At 38.7% G+C, this 13,635-nt stretch overlaps 1 long non-coding RNA gene across 1 annotated transcript in view; it reads left to right on the forward strand.

Annotated features, from left to right (window-relative positions):
- The window catches only part of LOC135213257 (uncharacterized), a 37,414-nt gene extending 28,739 nt beyond the window's left edge, over window positions 1–8,675 (forward strand). The window contains exons 2-3 of the long non-coding RNA XR_010314101.1: window positions 7,679–7,822; window positions 8,503–8,675. This is a non-coding gene — a long non-coding RNA (uncharacterized LOC135213257). The remainder of the gene's footprint in view (window positions 1–7,678; window positions 7,823–8,502) is intronic.
- Window positions 8,676–13,635: the final 4,960 nt, after the last annotated feature.

Below are 13,635 nucleotides of genomic sequence, written 5' to 3' on the forward strand. Positions count from 1 at the left end.
ATTGCCAAGCATCGGAAGAATCAAAAGGAATCGTGATCATAATTCTATAATTTTCAACGCTGCACTGATATTAGGCTATAATAGAATTCTACTTTATGGGCATCCAATAAAGGAATATAACCTAGCTTCTCCCGTCCGTTTTCCAAAGTTAACGTCAAATCTTTAATAGGCATGAGGTGAGGAGATAACACACCCTTTGTTGCTAACGTAATTGCTTCTACGTAATCTTTTGACTTTTCAATAAAATGTGATATTTTCACACGGATATGATCTATTTTCGAACTATAGTAAGCTAAAGTAGCCAGCAAATGTTGAACTTCCATGACCTGATCGATATTATTGAATGTTCATTAACGATATTCATTATTTGATTGATCGAAGATAACTGGCTGCGAAGTTCTGATAAGGCCAGTTCCTTTTGTTTTGTGTTGCAAAACTCAATTCTTTTATTTTGATTATTTATCTTGAGGCGATTTGAGATTCCTAAGCCTAGATTCGCAACTGATCCTAAGATGTTTAGTCCAGCTAGAATAAGCGGGTTGCGACGCTCAACAGTATTGTGCCGCACAGACCACATCAGCAGGTCACGAGCGAGTTCTTCTGCCTCGGCGGTTTTATTTTGTATTTGTCATAAGACAACATTTCCGCGACGCTTAGCGTTTGAGCTAGTGAAATCTCTGAGTTAGCATGAAAATTACGTTCATGCATTTCCTTAAGGGAAATACCAAACCTCATCAGGTCATTCTTTAAGTTAAGGACGTCATCTTCAGGTAAGAAAATGGCATGCATATCTACCTCGATAACAATATTACTTGACACGATAAATACATCATCGATTCTCTCGATAATCGAGCCATGATTAAATTCTATGTCTTTAGTCCTAGCACTCTTTCCATACAACAAAGATGTCTGAATACACAATATCACTCCTAACAATAACAGATTCATTTTTGAAAACCTGCAATGAGTAAAACAGATGTAATAACTCGCGTAAAAGAATAGGTTTACATACAATATGATTAATAGATATATATATATAATTTATTATACAAGTTTCAAATAAATCAACCATTTTTTTCCCTCACTCCATCTACCTTTCTTTAGATTCTGATATGTGCCAATGGGACTATTTGCACTTCAGTGGGTTGGATACATTTTTGAACCCTAACTCTATTGGCCGTTAAATTTTCTAAAATGTTAAACGGTCCTTCAAACTTAGGTGTCAGTTTATAGTTTAAAAAAAACCTTTACGTACGTATACTTGTATGTATACCTGATCGCCCACGGCATATGTTTCTAGTTGGCTTAGCTATTTTATCATGATTTTTTTTCATTATTATCTGAGCTTCTTCTAAATTCTTACGAATTATATTATATCGACTTATGCTTGCATCCATAACATCCATTTAGAGGATTTGATAAATTAGTTGTAGGCATTTGAAGATGTGGAAAGGCGTTCTGGGCCGGGGATACCGTACAGTGCCTCGTGCGGTGTCATTTTAATAGATACGTGATACGAGTGATTAAGTGTGCTTAGTACCGCAGGTATGGCAATGTCCCAGTTGGGATCTGCCCCCCCTAGGTTGACCCTTAAAATGTTTAAAACCTTACGATTTGCCCTTTTTATTTCCACTAGCCCATTAGACTCTGGGTGATAGATCATGGTATTGACTTTCTTTATACTAAGGAATTCGCACAAGGAGTTAAGGAAATGATTATTGAACTCCCCGCCCGAGTCTGAGATAATGATGTGTGGAATTCCATGTTTACAAATGTAGCACTCGTAAAACTTCCTAGCGCACTCGACCGCGGTTTTTGTTTTAACGCGCTATAAGTTCTGTATATCGAGTCAAAGCGTCTATAATTACTAGGAGGTGCTTATTTCCTCTGTCTGACTCGTAAAATCCTGTTAATAAATCTAAATGTACTCTTTCAAAGGGTTGATTTGGCACGGGGTAAGCCCCTAGGCTGACAGGTGTCTTCGTGTGCCCTTTGTATCTTGACAAGTGCGACAATTTGCTGATGTGCTTTTTTATTATCTCTTAAGAGCATCGTATGCCAATAAAATAAGGATTTGGCTTTCTGTGACATTAGGGTATAACCCGGGTGTCCGTGCAGTGGATTTTCATGCAACCACTTTAAGACAGTGGGTATGAGTGAGATAGGCACCACCACCTGGTTGTTATTCAACTGCGGTGTGTTGCGGGTTTTCCTCGTCACCAGATCTACACAGGAGATTTTCCTGTAGGATATAATTCTGTTGCTTATACTTTAGGTATTCTTTTTCCTTCGGATTTCCGTTTAACGCATGATGATTTTTTCTATTTGCGGATCTTTTCTTTGTTCTGTCTGTAATAGTTCAGCACTCCCCAGCCCAGATCTTCCTGTTCGGATATAGTTTTTAACAACGGCATGGAGGTTGAGATATCTATTAATTCAGCTAATGGCTCGGTACAAGATGAAGAGGGGTTGCGTGATAATGCGTCAGCAATGATATTTGCTTTTCCCAGGTAAATACCCGATCCTCGCGCCAAAGTCCTGAATGATCATGTGCCACCGAGTTCGCTTGGGGCTGTGACTAAAGCCTTTAAAGAAGTCGGTTAGGGGCTTATGATCAGTGAGAACCTTGACGGGATAACCGTAGATTATGAATTTAAAGTGCACGAGTGAATTAACAATAGCGAGCCCTTCCTTGTCTATTACTGCATTTACTTTCGGAAGGTCTCAGTTACGTGGAATAAAAAGCTATAGGGAAAAACTGTCTATCATATTGTTGAAGCAATACCCCACCTACTCCTAGGTCTGAGGCGTCTGTTGCTATGAAAAATTCCTTATTGAAGTCAGGAAATTTCAAGATAGGAGAACTACACAGTTCATCTTTCAATTTATCGAACGCCTGTTGATGAATTTCAGACCATACGAAATCTACGCCCTTTTTTATAAGATCGGTTAGGGGAGCGGCTATGATGGAGTAGTTCCTAATGAACCTCCTATAGTATCCGCTACACCCTAAAAATTGCTGTATTCCCTTGACGTTAGTAGGTATCGGAAAGTTACGGATAGCCGACACCTTATCGTGGACGACTTTAAGACCTTCACTAGAAACCGTGAAACCTAGATAGACTAGTTCTGTTTTAAAAAATTCACACTTACTTATCTTTACCCTTAAATTATGCTGCCTTAACCTTTGTAACACTAACTCCAATTTACGTAAATGCTCCTCTAATGTGTGGAAAAGATTACTAAGTCATCCATGTAGGCATGTAAGATATCTCCCAACAAGTCTCCAAACACGGCGTTTATCATACGAGTAAAAGTTATAGGAGCACAACGTAAACCAAAGGCATACGCAAAAATTCATAATGTCCCCTGGCTGTGCTGAAGGCAGTGTATGGGATACTTTCTTGTTCCATCGGAATCTGATGAAATCCTTTTAGTAAGTCTAGGCTCGTGAAATATTTATTCTGGCCTAGTAAAGATAGGATATCATCGGTACATGGTACTGGGAATCTGTCAGGGGATTGTTTCTTCGTTTAAACGACGAAAATCTACGCATATCCGCCAAGTTCGATCTTTTTTTCGGTACTACTATTAACGGAAAATTATAAGGGCTGTTTGATTTCCTAATGACTCCTTCCTTTAACATTTTACCTACTTCCTCTGTTATCTCATTCTGAAATTTCATAGGAAGTCGGTACGAAGGTACATAGATTACTTTCTGTTTGTCCTTGAGCCTGATTTGATGCTCTATGACATCCGTTTTTCCTAAAGTTCCATTCGTAGTGGAAAAAACATCATGATATTTAGTTAACAGATTCAAAAATTTCTGCTGAATTTCTTCTTCTTGAATATCTTTATTGATTTTGTTCTTTATAGATTGCAAAAGGGTTTCATCCGCGACTGATTGAGCGTGATTTATCTCAGCTACGGTAAGAATGGGCGATGTTTATAAACTTCGGCATCCAAGATATGTTGATTTTTGTGGATTACCTAAAGTGGTATTCAAAATGATTACAGACTTCGATATTACATTGCTGTTGTGAGCCGACTGTATAAACGGCTTGTGTGACGGATAATCCGTGTGTTTTCAGAGTTTCGGAAAGGATTAATGTTTCAGATCCTGGCAAGGTTCTTTTTACACGCACTAAGATATTTGAAGTTACGTTAGGTTCGAGGGTTTGCGTGCAAGCTGATATTACGGGTGAGCGAGAGTTCTGTTGGGTTGCCTGTATTATTTCTTGGTTCATGAGACAGGTGATTGGTTCCGTAATGTAAGTGACAACTCTGGCTGTCTCTTTATTATCCAAAACAGATTTTAGGGTATTAGAAGACCTATAGAATTTCCCTTTGATATACACGCCGTGTTTTGCAGGTGCTAAGATAATATTTTCTAGAGTGCCCATAGACGGGTATCCGATAATTACTGCGGGATACATATGAATGTTTTGTACAACGACAAAGGTATCGGCTAACGTGCGCTTACCGACCTTGTACTGTACATGAGTTACGCCCACAACATTTAATTCATTATTCCCAATGCCTGAGAGCCTTATTCCGGACTTTTCTATAGGGAAATTTGAAAAGAGTAAATGATGAGTCCTTAAATCCATATTATATTACGTGGACTACCAGAATCAAAGAACAAAGTGAATGACTTATGGTCCAAATTTACTGCATGTAAGGTTGGTCGCAACTCGTTTTGACTAATAATTGCATGAATTTGTTGCAAATCTACGGGAACCTGCACAGATTTTTTTGATTCGGCCGTGTGTTTCATAGGAAAATCAATTGTCTCACAATGATCTGATAAATGATTAAACTGATTATTTGATACAAAAGATGTTGATATTGATGACCCAACATCGCCCTCATCCCCCCTTGGAGTGAACTACGTGGTATTTGTTTTGTTTATCACACCCTGAAATTCGCTTGCCCTTGCGAGTTCTGGCTAGACGGCCCAGGAACAGAGGTACCTGAAGCACGATTTGGTTTGTTTCTGCTGTTGTGCAGAATTTCCGTTTGGTTGTTTCTTCTTATAGTACTGAGGACCTTCTTTTTATTTGCACTAGCAACTGGTTGCGCGTTTTGTAGCGTTTTGCTGTTGATTCCTCGAGTAGCAACGGTTATATGAATGAAGTTTGAACTATTGTTTGTATTTGAAACAGAAAAACGCGTCCGACAGTCTGAAATCATGTGACCTGGTCGTTTACAGTTATAACAAACCATCCCACCTGCAACTTGATTATTATTATGTACCACATTTACTTGTTGTGGTTTGTTCTCATTTTTTTGCAAAAACTTGAATGAGCGAAGAAGGATCTAGGTCGGTACATTTAGACATGTGTTTTTTGATTTGTTTATACACATCTAATTCCGTTACTGTCGGGCTGCAATTTTTTATCAAAACACCGTACTAACGCTTCAGGCACATTACAGTGATAGACGTAAGTAGATCAAACGGATAAAATCTTTCACTTTGATGTTAGCACCCGCAACCCACCCGGAGTTACATAAACTATCCATGATATTCATTTAGCCGGTCGGCAATTAGCGCAGCCGCCGCTCGACAACATTGAGCTGAGTCATGGAGGCTTGGTTAAGGATATTTCTCAATGCCAATACTACATCTAAAGCCTCTTCACCCCCATACACGGCACGTAACCTATTTTTGAACTCGTCCCATGTAAGCGCTTCTTGGAAGAACCCCCCTTAGATACGCACTTGCGTCGCCTTTAGCGAAGTCAACGAAGCTCTTTTGGCTTCCTGTAATTGTACTGCTGGGTCTGTGATGCTTTTTGCATTTAAATGAGCGTCTACAGATGAGATCCATGCCTCAACATTTTGAGGCAGGAACCCATTGACCCGACCTTGAAAAGGCACTATCGCTGACCTCGCGCTAACGAGAGTCACCACGTTGGGGTTGCCAGCCGGAGTGGTTGCCATTTCGGCTTTCACTTTTTTCTTATCACTTCTATTCCTTGCAATCCTATCAAAATATCTATAAGAGTACACTCGACCACTACGTAAACGCATAAGCAATGTACTTTATAAGTGTGTTATAATAATAGGAAAATCCCCCAAAAGATACAAAAATACAGATAATATGATAAAATATTATACGGAGAATTCCTGCAAGAAAATGGTTAATGACAACGAGAAAAGGAAAAAAAAATTAATCTGCGGGCGAAAACTTCGTAGTTGAAGATAAGTGCTGTAATGAAAGAAGATTAATATGGCGAACAACTCACCCCCAGAATACTGGACGATCGACTCTTGATGAACAACACTTCACTGAGGAAAAGACCTGAATAGATAAAAATGGTACTTAGCTCCAGATTTATTGCGAAGGATTGTTGACATGGGATGACGTCACAGTTCCTGTCCACGTCTCGCGTCGGAAGTCGTGATGACGTCACGGTCGTCTCTCGGTGCACGATGCTCTGAGAAGTCCAAGATTGATGACGTCACAGCCTCCGTCCTTGCACTACTGCGTATAGCTGTCCACTCTGCGTCCTTGCTCGCGAAACCGGGGTGATGTTCCCTGTGTTTGTTTTTTTCTTCTTTCCGTCGATGTTCGATGCCGCCCTCGTCCGGTGTAGATTCTCGAAGATAAGTGATAACTGTTGCTCAAACGTCAGTGTTAAATGCTTGTATTCCTCTCGATGAAGGACATAGTTGCGTCTTCATAAACTGTTGCGTTGATTGAAGATCCCGTTTTCCTCTGTTTCGTTTGATGTTGAAGGTGGAAGTTAGTTTCTTGTAGACCTTCGGTCGGCTGATATGGGTCTTGTTAATTATGATCTTCGTTTTTCCGCTTTGCCACCACATTCTCATGTTCTTTCGTTTTTTTTCCCGCTTGCCACCACTTTCTAATGTACTTTAATCGCTTGGCGATAGACTTTTTGTTTTTTCCTTACGGCTGTTATCCGTAAGTAATGTTTGGTTCCTCTCATCTCCCTTGGATATCTTAGTAGAGAGGTTCTTTCTTGTCTAGAGGAGATGATTCAAACAGGCTAGTTGCATAAGTTAACAACTTTATTCTGTAACTCCATACTAGGAGATGCAGCTCGGTCGGACGACCGATATGTTTGACTCTTGGCTTGGAACTGCCATTCTAAAGCATCGCGTCGATAGCGGAACATTAGCTATCTCAGCAATTCATATAAAAAAACACATACGTAGTCTGCGGCTCGGAAGTTACAAGTTTCCGGCGTAGGTTAACAGGTCAACCGCTTCCCATGGAAGTTGTTGTGCAAAGTTATCATAACATAAAAATGTTGACAAAGCTTAGAGCTAGATCAGGCTACTGCAGACAACGCATAGCGTAATCTAAGGTCTGCTTTGGTCACGTAGAACCCTCCTAATGCCATGACCCCAGGTCACTGGTTTATATATATAATGTAATTCTTACCGTATATGTATGAATATATATAAATATATATGTATTGTGTAATATATATATATATATATGTGTGTGTATGTATGTAAATGCATGTATGATAATTCGGTATTTCAGCCATGGGGAAGTTGAGCGAAAATTTTATACTATAAAAAGTCCCAAACTATAAAACCATCCACACTATACACCATAAGCGGATGAGGCCCGATTGCTGCCGCCTTCATATACCTCGAATAATATCGATGTCCATCCATACTCAAACTTCTCTATATATTTCAGGTTATTACATGATGCGGAAGGTGGCTTCCTCCCCCCTCTTGACGGCGGTCATACTGATAACCGCCTGTTCGTGGAAATCGTTCTCAGACGCTTCCCGGGAGAAGAGATACCTGTACAATAACATACACGCACCTGTCACACTAGGTAAGTTTTGATTTACATATAGACTTTTGGCATCATGCCAAGCACTGGGGCAACTATGGCCATTCGGCGCTAAAACGGAAATGGACACTAAAAGGTTTGAAAGGTGTAACAGGAGGAAAACCTCAAAGCAGTTGCACTATGAAACAATTGTTAGGAAAGGGTGGACAGTAAGATGGAAGAAAGAGAATATGAACGGAGGTAAGGGAAAAGGAATGAAAATGGTTGGAGCTAGGGGCCTTACCAAGTGTATCCCCCCACGGGATACACTTGGTAAGGAATAATATATCATTTTTTCCCCTCGATCAAATATCAAGTTCCCAATATTTTCCATGATATTGTGCATTTTTAAACAAAGACGAAACCGCCACTAGAAAACCAAATAAATAAAAAAAAAAAAACGGGGGGTTCTCGTTGGTGTCACGCATTATTTGTTATTACCTTAATCAGTAGTCAAAGAGCATCCAAACTTCAATAGGTACTATGCAGGAAAAATGGAATATATATTTTCCTGCAGATCTGTTTATGTAGAGCCTCGAACACAAATCATAAAGAAGTCATTACGAGAGAGAGAGAGAGAGAGAGAGAGAGAGAGAGAGAGAGAGCATCATCACTGCACCACCACCCACCAGAAGCTCTGCTCTATCACTGAACCTAATACAACACACTCCTTTCGTTGCCAGGTTTCATCCTCAACCTGCCCATATCTGTGGCCATGCCCTCGTTTTCCCACAAGCACGCGAGGTCCCTCAGCGTTAAGAATATCATCTACGAAGATGAAGAAACCCCAGATGCAATGTACAGGGATGTAGCCTACTCACCGCAGTTGCAAAAGCTCACTTCATACTTCGCGCATTTGGAGGTAAGTCTCACGCAGCTGAATGTCGCTTTGTAATGTCATATTGCAATGCCCAAGAGAGTGACAAGCCTATAGGGAGGAACTAACTTTCTGTAAGTGCGATGCTCTGTATCTGAGAACAACAGAGGAACGTGGCAAGAAAGAATAGACTTATTATTAGGCATATTTCCATTACGATTTTTTATTGTATAAAGCTTCTCTCTCTACAAACCTAAACAATGAACATCTCTAGCAAGCTTCCATGAAAATGTCTTACTTAAATGGAAGTGACTGAACACATTGTACAGAGTGCGTAACAAGCCCTCAAAACCCCCCCCCCCCCCCCCCGCGCTCAAGTAAAAATAATATCCTCTATTTCAAAATACAGACAGTAACATACACAATCTAGATACATGAGACAACACGATAAAAAAAATGAATAAACGGCACTATCCACACAATAGCTGAGGTAGTATAAAAGATAGTAATCATACATAAACTTGAGAAATGATCAACAAAGAAACTAATACCAATAGATTAAGTAACATTCCAACAATAAGAACGATGGTAAGAATTTCAGACATTCCAATAGAGAGATATAAGATTTTCCAAATCAACAAGACTAAAATTTGCACTGCCCAATCATTTGGGGGAACGAATGCAAAGGACAAGAGGGTGGTAGAGAGGACAGGATTCTCATGAAAATTTACTTAGCAACTTCTGCTCTTCAGTGTACTTTCCATAAACACCTTTTTAAAGAGGGTAACGAAAGCACATGTTCTCCCAATTGCTACCTTAGGCAAAGGATCTAAGACCCTAGACTTCAGAAGGCCATAGAGCTGTTGGACCAAATCAAGATTTGAAAATGTGGTTATACGATCACATTCTGGACTAAAACGACTTACCATTGATCCTAAAATGAACGATGCTTGCACAAGAGCGCACTCTTATTAATGTTACAAAAAAAATTGCACTTCAAACTCGAGTAAAAATAGAATCAAAGAAATATAGCAAAAACATATCTTAAAATACTCCTCTTTCTAAGAAAAAATATTTTCGCATAGCTTTCCTGTGATAACCTTATCTTACCGAATATTGACATTATTTTCTAACGGATGTTTTCCATGCATCCAATGAAATTATGAAACTCAAAATTCAATGAAAAAAATAACATTTATCAAATTTTCATCAGAAAAATCAAATCTTTTTTTTTATCATATTAATGAATATCCCATTATGCCACACCTTCAAGAGTATTAGGTAATAATTGTAAAATTTGAAAACTGAGATACATTAATAATCCATTAGTGGTCTGTGGACTCAAAATTGTATATAGACCCATTAAAACAACATAACTGACCGTTCTTCCCCTTGCAGCTCTTCACATGGGGTGTCAGGAGAGGCTCTTGTGTGAGCTGGCAGCAGAACCAGAGACCTTTTCACCAATGGCAGAGGTTTTCTTGAAGGAACTCAGGTACGACATTGCACTTTTCGCTCTTTGCTTTCTTCAGTTGAGGATTTAGTTCACTCAACTATTTTCATACATAATTTCAGCTATTTTTCACACATTAATTACTCTTGGCTAACCCATTGCCATTCGACTCAGCTAGGCCTTTCTAATTAAATTATAATGCAGTCCTACTTTCCATCAAGAATCTGGATGATGATGATGATGAGAGAGAGAGAGAGAGAGAGAGAGAGAGAGAGAGAGAGAGAGAGAGAGAGAGAGAGAGAGAGAGGCCTGCAAATCACAAATCTTCACATTTCTAGCTTTACTTTTAGACCCTGTCTGAGAGAGAGAGAGAGAGAGAGAGAGAGAGAGAGAGAGAGAGAGGCCTGCAAATCAAAAATCTTCACATTTCTAACTTTTCTATTCGACCCTAAGAGAGAGAGAGAGAGAGAGAGAGAGAGAGAGAGAGAGAGAGAGAGAGAGACTTCGAAATCTTGTCTGTCTATCCATCCTCTCGCCAAAATTTTGACAAGTCATTCATCAACGTCCTTTAATGTCAAAAAGAATAATGACAGTTTTTCAAATCGACGACTATAATCATGAATCTTGTGAATCTCGTTCGCTTCTCTGGACCTCACGGCTTTTGGCTGAATGGTTAAAACCCTCTCTTTTTTCAGGTGATTACGAGTTACGAAAATGCATTAACACTATTTCAATCAAGTTGTATTACTGTTCAACATCTGAATTATATAACCAAGAGGTCCTGATGGTATTCTAATCATAAAACGTCAAGAGACTTTCCAGTTTTCCAGTCCTGAGACTGAACCTTGCCTAGGGCTACCGATGGCTCCGCACGTATGCCTATGCCAAACACGCCCCCTAACCCCCATCCCTCCCGCCCCTCCCCGAAAATCCCTCTGTTATGATCATGGACAAGGTACGGTCGTGACTCCTCTTGCCATTGAACTCAGGACCACTTTTTAAGTTACCCAGAAGCTATTTTCAAATCGTGTAGTTAAACTGTTACCTGAACGAGACTGATACAAATCAAATGTGATTTTAAAGTCATTAATTATTATGGCAAATTATTTCCTTAAAATTACACAACTTCTGACGTTGCTTTCATATTGAGAACCATTTTCTGAAGAACAGATAATTGAGGAATTTGGCTCCACAGGTCACTTTTGACCCCCTTAACACTTTTTCTTCTTCTTCATGATCTACATTTCACTTCCCGTTTCTGTTTCATTTGAAATACCTTATGACAGAGAGAGAGAGAGAGAGAGAGAGAGAGAGAGAGAGAGAGAGAGAGAGAGAGAGCTTGGATAACGGTACAGAATCCTACAGCTCCCGAAGAGCATTTCCTCGACTTAGTAAATAACCAACTTCACAACTTTAGCACAAAATCTGATAGCTAAGCACCTAACATTGATTCACTGATTTGTGGCCAATAAAGAAACTGGCGTTACAACATCTATGTTATTGACGAGAGAGAGAGAGAGAGAGAGAGAGAGAGAGAGAGAGAGAGAAATACCAGTCTCAATACAAGTAAAAAACCTCTCTGTTTTTTGCAGACCACTGCACGGTCCCGTCAAACGCTCCGTGGATGGCCTGATGTGGCGTTACACTATAGCCATGAGGGAGGGTTTCACAGCGCCGATTGAGGCCTGTGGGAGGTCGTACCCGAAATGCCCGCTGACTGCGACGAGGATATTCAACATGCCCTTGCTGAAAGTGTGGCAATTCCTCGCTTCGAAGTTTAGTATCCAACTAGTGTAAAAAAAAAAAAAAAAAAAAAGTGGATACGTTTATCATGAAAATATCGAAAATACCAAGTCCTTTGTTATTGAAAATATCGAAAATACCAAGTCCTCTGTTGTCTTTTTCGAAAACGACAACCATACCTCGAGATTACTGACATACAGGAGAAATATTACATATGAAAACAAAAAAATGATAAAAATAAAAAATCCGACATATATAATACTATTCAACAATCCCATCCTTCGACAATTTAGTGGCTAATCTTACAGAAAATTTACGTCATCTTACAAAAGGGCGAGAAAGAGCATAAGTTCCTTTTTAAAAAAGGCAGTAAGGCTATCTTTCTTTTCCTTTCCTTTCATTTAAAAAATCATGATTTTTTTTTCATTTAAAAAATCATGATTGTTAATTTTTTTTTATTGAAAGCAAACAAACTGAAAAATATGGGTTGGAGGTTAATAAAAACTTGACCATAACTGTGCTGCATCTATTTATTTTGATATGAAAAAAATGCAAGCACATACTTTAGGCCAGAACTGGAAACCTAAAAGACAAATCAATAGTAATTCTGTCATAAAATACACTGAGAAAAAAAAAGGATGAATAAACATCTAAAAAATAAAAAAATAAAAATAAATCAGAAAAATCAAATAAATAAGAAAAAATCAAATAAATAACTGATTTTTTTTTTTTTTTTTGTTTTTTTTTTTTTTTTTTTTTAAATAAAAAAATCACCAGCCCTGACAGGAGGAAACCCTGACACTTGCACGATACAAGAATGGTCAGGAGAGTTTGGAAAGTAAGATGGAAGAAAGAGAATATGAAAGGAGGTACAGTAAGAGTGACGAAAATTATTACAGCTAGGGGCAAAAGGGACATCACAAAGTCTTAAGTAATGCCTAAATTGAAACTCAGTGCGAGGATCTGATATCACTAATTGGAGAATTAATATAGTATTCAGAAACACATACGCTACAGTTTCAGAGGGTCATGCTCCCTCTTCAGTATCCAGTTGGGTTTAAATGTCTCCAGTTAATGTTTTTTTTTTTTAAGGCTGAAAGGTCGAAACTGATGTGTTATCATCACAGTTCCTCTGTATGTTGCTAAAACTCTACCTTATGTAATATTCAACTTATAGAACACCAACACGTCATCTGAAGAAAATATTATAAGAAATTCGGTTATAAAAATGAAACTAGAACTTAACCAGAAAAGCAAAAACTGCATTCCAAGATGGATATTATCCATCAGATTCAAGAAATGTTAATCATTTTGATGTCAAACTTCCAAACATACGTTGCACACCTCAAAAATGTTCCCATCAACCAACCTGGACTGAAACATCCCTACGATACTTTTCGTGGTTAATTATTGATCAATTTGACATTTTTACATTTATTTGGTGTTCATGCATCATCACATATCTTTTTCTACACTATACATTTTCATTACAGGCAGTCCCTGGGTTACGACGGGGGTTCCGTTCTTGAGAAGCGTTGTAAGCGGAAAATCGTCGTAAGCCGGAACATCGTAAAAAATCCTATGAACACCTTACTTTTAATGCTTTGGGTGCATTCAAGACTATGTAAACTGCATTCTTATTGCATTTTTCATCCAAAATCCTTCAAATATTGATTATTTTGCATTTTTGGCGTCATATATCTTCTGCCAGATCAGCATTGTAGCATCATAACCCTGAAACATGCATCGTAACCTTGGTAATAATTTCTAATGAATATAATTGAAAAGCACCTTAACCTCGGA

Source organism: Macrobrachium nipponense, chromosome 42, assembly GCF_015104395.2.
Source record: "Macrobrachium nipponense isolate FS-2020 chromosome 42, ASM1510439v2, whole genome shotgun sequence".
Classification (NCBI taxonomy): domain Eukaryota; kingdom Metazoa; phylum Arthropoda; class Malacostraca; order Decapoda; family Palaemonidae; genus Macrobrachium; species Macrobrachium nipponense.